The sequence below is a fragment of the Adiantum capillus-veneris genome, chromosome 1 (assembly GCF_014529385.1).
Source record: "Adiantum capillus-veneris isolate H3 chromosome 1, ASM1452938v2, whole genome shotgun sequence".
Lineage (NCBI taxonomy): Eukaryota > Viridiplantae > Streptophyta > Polypodiopsida > Polypodiales > Pteridaceae > Adiantum > Adiantum capillus-veneris.
In genome coordinates, this window is record NC_140931.1 from 114651396 (window position 1) to 114660967 (window position 9572).

A 9572-nucleotide genomic window follows, 5' to 3' on the forward strand; every position below is an offset into this window, starting at 1 on the left:
AATATATATATATATATATATATCAAGTGTGTGTGTGTGTATGTGTATGTATACCTTATGTGTCTGGTATGCATGTATGTGTGTATATATGAATGTTTGGGGATCGTTTTATCGTGCTAAAAGGTGAATACATGGACAAATATGTTGATACATAGATAAATAGTGGATAGATAAAAAATGAAAGTGATACATATAAACTATAATGATAAATATATAGATAGGTCACTATATATGTTTGCCAGCATGTAATATATTCATAGATAGACCATTAGATAGATAATAGAGAGAGAAACATGACATAGGAAAGTCACTGTATAGAGATAGGTCAATATGCCAATAGATATAATCATCTACAAAGGTAAAGATTGATACATATTATTCATAGATAGACCATTACATGGATAATAGACAGAGAAAGAGAGAGGCATGTAGACATTATCATACATGAAATAGGCAAGTCAATAGATATTTAGATATAGTGAGTATAAAGAGAAGGTTGACATGTCAATAGATATTTAGATACATAGATAAATATTGGTAGATATAATGTACATAGTGGATGGATAGAGATAGAAGGAGACACATAGTCATGTTGATAGATAAATATGTAGTCTGCTTAGATTTCTGATTCGGACTCATTTCGGCCTCCGTTTCCACTACAGGGAGTACTGCATAGGCTATTTTGTCATTTTGTGCAAAAGTTTTGTCAATGTCGTTTTCTGCATAACAGGTGCCTTACAATCTTCTACGATTTGTGCTATATAGTACGTGTTGTTCCCGCTTCGTTTCTCCTCTTTTTGGGTAGTTTTCGCATCAGGTGCAGCATTTACCATGGCTGACAATAACATAGATGTGTTCAAGCTATTTGCTGATGAGGACAGATTGGATGGGGACAATTACCCTATGTGGGCTTACATGATGCAACATGTTCTTGTGTCAAAGGGCATTTGGAATATTGTGCAGGGCATTGATGTACGTCCTAGTTTTGAGGATGCAGGTGATGTTAAGGATGTGGCATGTCTTGCTGCAAGGAATTGTTGCTATTAGATTTGTTTTGCCTACGGTAGAACAATCTCTTTGGGATGTAAAGGATAAGCACGCTCATGCATTGTTGTGAAGCGCACTATTGTTCCCCACATCCGTTCAGCAAAATCTGCAAAAGAGGCTTGGGATATTTTGACTGGTCTTTATGCATGTCGCAATGAGGGTAAAATTGCTTTGCTACGTAAAGAGCTGGAGTCGAAGATTATGCATGAGGAAGATGATATGGACACCTTCCTTGATGGTGTCAAGGATACCAATGAGCAACTTATTTTTGTAGGTGAAGTCATTTCAGACAGTTCCCTTGTGCAGACTATTCTTGATGCCTTACCGGATTCTTACCAGACTTTTGCTAGTACTTGGAGACTTATGACCCAAGGATATCTTGACGTTTTCAAGTTTGATGCATTATGCATATTGCTGTTGCAAGAGTAACTTTTTAGAAAAAAAGGGACTTGACAACGTGCATTTGAACAGGCTTTTATTGTTTCTCAAAGAAAGGGTGGTAATAGCAATGCAGCCGCTTCTTATGGTTCTGCTACGAGTGGCAAAATTTTTGTTCCCAATGCTTCTGCTGGTAGCACTTCCTCTAGAAATTCTGGCATAAGGGGAAAAAGAAGATGGATTGCCATTATTATAAAGTTAATGATCAAAACAATGTCCTAAGTTGAAGGCCAAAGAGGCTAAGAAGAAAGAGGCTGGTTCCACTGCAAATGATGGTTCCACTACCAATGCAGCCATTGTTGAGTCTTCTTTGAAAGGAGATTATGATGCTGATGTTGATGCAGAATGGGCTTTTATTGCAGAGTGTGCCTATTAATCCTGCTGTCCATGATGCATGTATGTCAATTGCTATAAATTCACATGTGTGGTATTTTGAGAGTGGTGCTACAAAGAACATTACCTCACATCGTGGCATTCTTCACCTCTCTCGAGTCTGTCCCTCATGGGAATTCAGTCACTTGTGCCAGCAATGCCTCTTATCCGGATCAGGGAGTTAGAAACATTGTGCTAACTGCTGCAAATGGCAGTTCTTTCACACTTGTTGATGCACTTTATGTACTTGGGATCAAGAAAAATCTTTTGTTTGTATCTACACTTGCTAGACTTGGACTTGTAGTCAAATTTGTGGATGATAGATGTACAATTCATGATCTCAGTTTTGGTGATAAGATTATTGCATCTAGCCTTTTGTGTTGTTGGCTATATAAGCTCACTTTGTATGACAAGTGTGGACAAAATTTTGCAAATGCAGTTGCAAATTCAAGCGCTATTCAGATGCAAAACTTTGGCATGCACATTTTGGTCATTTGAATTTTGCAAACTGATATGGTTGCTTCTTTGCCACCTCTTGAAGAACTTGTCAAACATGTTTGTGAAGGATGCATTTTGGGTAAAATGCAACGTTCTAAGTTTCCAAAGGTTGGTTCAATTAGGGCCACATGAAGGTTGCAACTTGTGCATAGTGATGTTAACGGGCCCATGCAAACCCTGTCCTTGGGCAATTACCTTTACTTCATGACTTTTCATTCATGATTACTCCAGGCTGCATGGGTGTTTCCGCTTAAAGGGTGAAAGCATGTTAACGTGTCGCGCTTTTGTGCTACTTAGCAGTTTCAAGTTAGCATGTTTTAAAAAAAGTTGGGCGTCCGGTAAATTTTTTACAATTTGTATCAAAATTTGTCGGAGGTTGTACATTTGGATTCCTTGTTTCAAGAGCTTTCTACTGATATATCATATGTCATAGATCTTGGAGATGTAGCTCATGTTATTGTACTAGTTAGCATATGTCAAAATTGTGCTAGTTAGCATTGTCCAGGACACCAAAAAGCATGACAAGTTAACATGCTTATAGCCTAAAGCGAAGTCCAAATTTTTTATGTGATTCAAAAAATTTCTGGGTATGGCTGAAAATGTATCGAAATGTACTATGGGCACCCTCCGTCCCGATTGGACTCAGATTGGGTTGGTTGTTTTGACACAAGAGTTTCCCCAAGTGGTTTTGGTTCATGATTGGTAGTTCATGTATATCATGGTTGAGAAAGAATCAACCTATTGTGGCCACTTCTAGTTGTGAGGCTGAGTACAAGGCAGTCTTCATAGCTATGGTTGAGTGTGTATGGCTTAGACGCCTTATGGATGATATGGGTGTTGGACAACACATTGCCAACACTATCTACACTGATAGTTAGAGCCCATTGGCAGTTGCAAGGAACCAAGTTTTTCATGCTCCCACAAAGCACATTGAGGTGCATTACCACTATGTCAGGGAGAGCCTCTCAATAGGAGAGATTAGCTTGGTTTGTGTGCCAACAAAGGACAACCTTGCAAATTTTTTCACAAAGGCATTGTCTCGTGAGAAGCGACAAGCTTTCAACAATATTTGGGCTTACTCCCCTTTGTGGAGGACTGATCATGTCCGCAAGGCATGGAACTTCCCTTTACTCATGTGCCAGGCTCTCGTTCATCGCATCACTCTAGGGGGGATTTGTTACCATATACATGTGGTAGACCACCGGGGCATTTTTTCCATCTTTAGGAGGTTTTTTCCCCCGTGAATTGTATATACTCCCATCACTCCAGGGCTATCTATCTTTCCCCTGCACACTAAGTAATACACTCTCTATTGTGTGCCTTGAGCTTCCTTCATCTTCTCCAAGCTGTGTGCATTTCTCTGCAACCCTAATTCCAACACTTTTGAGCGTCAAAATTGCAGCTAGTGTCGTGTCTTGTGAGTCTTAGTCTTCTTCTATTTGCATTGCTTTCCATGGGGTGTGATCAGATTTTGAGAAAGATGTTTAGAAACCAAAGATCTTGGTATACAATATAATATCAAAGTCCTGATCAAAGAGGCAACGAAAGATGAGATCCAACCCAATATAAAGGCAGTATATTGACTTAGGCACCAAGAATGCCATATGAAGCCTCTGTCCAATTGATGGGCCTTAAATGGACTAGTCTCCTTGAATAGCATCAAATTCATTGCCTTCACTTGCGAGTGTTGTTTATCAATTTACAAGCATAAGCCAAGTTTTGGCGATGTACCATTTTTTATGAATATGATTGAGTCAACAGACATTATTTTAGTGGATGAACACCAATTTTCATTTGGGCTTCTAGTAATTTAGCAATAGTACTTTCTTAAAGTATTGGAGTTCTTATCCGCATGTTAGCTTGTTAAAGTAATACTTGACAACTTTCTTTGAAGATACTATTTGTTTAGTCTTCATATTTTGCAAAGTTATGTCGTAAATGTTTTAATAAGGTTTAGTAGCCTTTAATGCAATATGTGGTTTGGAAACCTATTGCTACCTTTCTAAATTGTGTAGTCTTTGAGAAATGTAGGTTATTAATATCAAGATTTCATTTATTGTCGAGTTTTTTTTCTGTTGTGACACTTATTTTAATGTCAAACATAAATATGACCTCCACTTACTTTCATAATATCATTGTGACTAGAATGTATCTACTCATCAACAACATAGTTTTTGAGATTTGTAAGGTTTCAAGTAATGTATTGCTCAAAGGTCGCATTTGTGGACATTTAATTTGTTAAAATTTGGCTAGTATAAAGTGTTAGCCAACGAGCTAAAACGAACAAATGAAAAACTAAGAAAATCGGTAGGAAAAAACGAGGAAAAGGGAATGCATGAGGAGTTTCAAAGATAGCCATAGTTGAAAAACCCAAAAGTGCTAGTTCAAGAGAATGGTTTTTGGTTAAACAGGTTAATGAACCACTAGACACCCTCCTTAAGGCTTATGATGCACGACTCATGAACAAAGGTGGCTGACATATCCATATACGGAACTAGAGAAGCGAAGGCTTGGCTTGTATTGTGCTAGAAAAAGATTCAGACAACCCAAGCTTTACTAGAACCTCTAGTTGGGAAACCAAAAGATGTGATCCTTTTCCCACCAGCACCAATAATCCCACCAAACCAGGAGCAAATAGAGCTAGATTCTAGTCACGAGCATGGACTAGAACTCAAGGACCTAGCAAAAGACCCAAGGGTAGTGTTAAATACCACGGGTAACACTTTTGAGGGATTCCACATAGGTATACTAGAGGAGTGTAGAGAAATAGATGGCCTTAACAAACTGTGGAAACAAGTCAAATAGATCAATGAAGCTAGTGAGCTGACAAAATCTGTAAATTAGACCAGTGATGGGAGAGGAGTGTTTCTTCCATCCATAGAGCAATTTGAGGCTCGATCTAATCTAGAAGTACACTTGTATTGGGAGACCAAGGATCTGTTCAATCTATAGACACCCAGCCCCAATCACTAAGAACAATATTGTCCTATAGGGGAGAACATGCATCCAAATAAGATATACTGGTAGTCCCATCACCACGCGGAGACTATTTTCCAAGAAGGTCAAATGTCACAACACTAAGGGGCTCATAGACATTTTGTCAGCACCTGTGATTTGCACAATAATGTTAACTAATTGTTACAAATACAACCAAACATGTGGATGATGGTAGAGGGCTATCTGTAAAATTTTAGTGTGAAGGACCCTCCATCATGAATTCAAAAGGGAATCTGAGAACTTGAAAAGCCTCGCCTTAATACCGGGCGGGTAGTGTTCAACAAAGTTGCAGAATATTGTGAAGGAGAAGATGGAAACAAAAATCTTCTTGAAGAATTTCAAGGTATCACCACCATGGAAATTCTTGACAATCGAGCTGAGTGCCCATTTCTACAAAAGAAATATTAAAAATATAGGGGAAACCGGCTTTAAGAGAAACACAAATGAAACTGGAGCTTGCAGATACATAGATGGAGAAGGCCCTAGGACTTCTAGAGAAAGTAATTGTCATATCTTGGAGAATTGAATATGAGTATATATTTGCTATTGCTGATTTTGGCAAGAAGAACATACATGGTCAAGGTAGTTGAGGAAGAGAGTGAGATTCAAGCCTCAAATGAACCCAGAATAAGAAAACAAGACAAGGATGGAGAGGAAAAGTTTTTTTACGACTCTCCAGAGAATTTCAAGTATGATGATGAGGCAGATGATGAATGCTCTAACAACCTGAGCGACTAAGAATACACAATAACTAAGAATACATTATAACTGATGTTAGATTTTATGACTTTCCAAATAAAAAATCTAGGAGGCAGCAACACTACACAAACAAAAGAGCCTTAAACGTGGCTAGAGAAATTCCGATGCCAAGAATAAAAGAAAAAACACATTTTTGATGCTTGTAGAGCCAAGAGATTGTGTAAAAGACAAAATTTTGAGCCATTTCACAAAAACACAGGACAAAAAAACAAAAGAGGGTATTAGGATCTTGAGAAAGCAATCTCAAAAGACTAAAAAGAAACAAAACAAAAGAAACCAAAGGAGCCAGGGACAAATGAGTTCAGAGAACCAAAATGGACCAAGGTTGAGCGTAAAAAGAAATACCAAGAACTCAAGAGAAGAAGGAAGTATGGACAATAGAGATAGAAAGTGAGGGAGGAGAGAGCATTGAGATAGAAAATATGGATGTCCTTTCCCACTTTTAGAAAATCACCATCCAAGATCGCAAAATAGTGATGAATCCACCTATAAGGGAGAAAATAAGAAATGAATCCTATGATGGCCGAGAAAATACAAAATGAATAGACCTAGTAGAATGTAGAGAGCCTGCAAGACCAATAGAGCAATGGACATGAGCACAGAAGAGGATCTACTCATACAACTCCTCAAAGAGTATAGAGATGTGTTTGCATGGTCATAAAAGGACCTTAAGGGTCTAGAGAAATCCAAATATCAACATACGATTTCCTTGAAGCCTGATGCCAAATCGTGCAAACAATGTGCCTATACCTATAATGAAACATTTTCCAAACAAATTAAAGAGGAGATTGATAAGCTTAAATAAGTGGAGTTCTTTTATGAGATTGAACACACTAATTGGGTGTCACCCATTGTGGGTGTCCCCAAGAAAAATGTGGATGTGTAGGTCTCTAAAAGGTGAATGCTACAACAATAAGGGATAACTATCTTTTAACAATCACATAACATGTGCTCAAAGAAGTGGCCGTCAAACAAGCCTACTTGTTTTTAGCTGGGTTCTCAGGATACCACCATTTGGCTATCGTGATAGAAGACCAATATAAAATGGGGAATCTACGCTTACAAGGTAGTGCCTTTTGACTTAACGAGTTCACCGATCACATTACAAAGGCTAATAACTCACGCTTTCAAAGAATACTTGCATATATTCTTGAAAATTAACATGGATAACCTTAGTGTTCAATCTATCTTTAGGATAGATCACATTGAGTATCTCAAAAAAAGTATTCGAGGAGTGCAAAGCTTATAGAATCTACCTAAATCATGCAAGATGTGTCTTCATGGTGGTAAGACAGAGTAGAATCTTGGGACATATTGTCTTTGAGAATGTTATCACTACAAATCATGACAAGGTCAAGGTGATTGTGGAAATGCCAAGGCCGACTTATGTTAAACATGTACAATCCTTCATGGGACATTGTGGTTGCTACCGAGAGTTCATATACATGTATGCAGTCATTGCACAACCCTTGTATAGGCTGACGATTGTCTTTGATTGGACAAAGGAGTGTGAGAAGTCATTCAAAAAACTTAAAGATACACTTGTATCAGCACCAATACTCAAAGTATCGGATTGGGATAAAATATTCCATGTTCACATTGATGCCTCGGCATTTGCAATAGGCTATATCTTGGCTCAAGAAGGAGAAGGAACAATGGATTTCCCACTCTGCTATGCTAGTTGGCAGTTGAACATTGCAGAAAATAATTACACAACCACGTAACAAGAAGGGTTAGAAATGATATATTCTAAAAAGAAATTTAGGCATTTTCCTTTTGCTAAAACATCCATCTTCTTCACAAACCACCAAGCACTCTTGTATCTAGTAGACAAACCTTGCAATACAGGAAACCTTGTTTGATGGTTTGTCATATTTCTTGAGTTTGATTTTATGGTTGTGGTAAAGAAGGGAAAAACACACCTCAAGGTAAACCATCTCCCTAGGCTACCCAATGGAAAAGCACCCGAAGGAGTGGATGATGATATATTTGATGCTTAACTCTTCAACATTGAGATGGTTCCTAAGTGGTCCCAAGAGATAGTCACTCTTTTGACTTATGAAGTGTTTGCTATAGCTAAACAAACCCATAAGCAAAAAATAATCTATGCCTTTACAATCTAGGCTTTGAAGGAATACTACGACTATGCATTAGTCAAGAAGAGTATAAGTGCTATCTCATGGACTCCCATGTACAAGACATAGACTTACATTGTTCTCAAAAAAGAAACACCAATGCTTAAAGAAACTCGGACTATACTGGCCTACTATAATGAATGTGGATGTACAAAATCATGCTCTAGATTGAAACTATTGCTCTACTCAATACAAGTGCCTAAGGAAATATCATTTCCCTTAGCTTGTAGAAAAAGCTTGGTCAAGACACATAGCTTCAAACAAAATCACATAAGATGCAAAGCTATACTGACCACCAAATCAAAGCATTAGGTTTGGTAACCTTATATGTTTAAATCGATCAATATGTCTATCCACATAGATTTTATGTGGTAGAAGACCATCAAAACCAGCACAAGTTATTGCTAGGATAGCCATGAGAGAGGATGTACAATGTTGAGATAGATTGTAAGTACAACCTAACACAAATTCAAAATGAAACAGAGAGGCAAGTGGTTCCATTAACTAAAGTCACTAAAAAAGTCAAGCAATGGAACAGACTACTAATAAGGGAAAAATAACCTTGCATGTAGGGAGACTATGGAATCCAAAGGAAAACTATGCAACGGACTCCCAAAGTGTCTTCACAAAATCCAACACACAAAATCAAGATGTTATTATCCCAATCCACACCAACACTAACAAAAAATCCAACAAGAAAAAAAACAACAAAAGAGAGAGATGGATACCAAAGCAGATCTCAAAGGAAAGCTAGTTTGGGTAAGGGAATATGAAATATATGCAAAAGAATCACTCAAAACCCTTAAGCTAGCAAAGACTTCAGTATTATTTCACATGCCCATACGAAACACCCCTACAAAAATAACAACATGGATACCAAAAAGGTCGGTTCACGCTCAAAAAAAATAGAAGCTTATTTGGATTCCTAAGTGTAGTAGTTCAATCTCTCTACAAAGCCAAACAAACCAACCAAACACCACTTGGGAAACCAATGACCAACCAAGTCAACAAAGCAAGTAAGGGTAGCCAAAGAGTTATACTAACACAAAAACATCAGCTTTGGATCTGGCTCATAGTGGCAAAAACACAAGGCAACTGTCAAATCCATTGATAGGATAAGCAAGTGTAGAAACACCAAGTATGCCGGCCAAAAACCCCCTAGCAAGTTTTCAACATGGTTGGTTTTGTTGATTCTTCCAGATGCCTATAACAACACGTGTTGCACTACTCCAACAAAAGCTATATGGGCCCATAAAGATGGCTTCAACCACCTTGAACCCATAATTTCCAATTTGTCCACGAGGACTTAGACACGAGAGGGGGAGA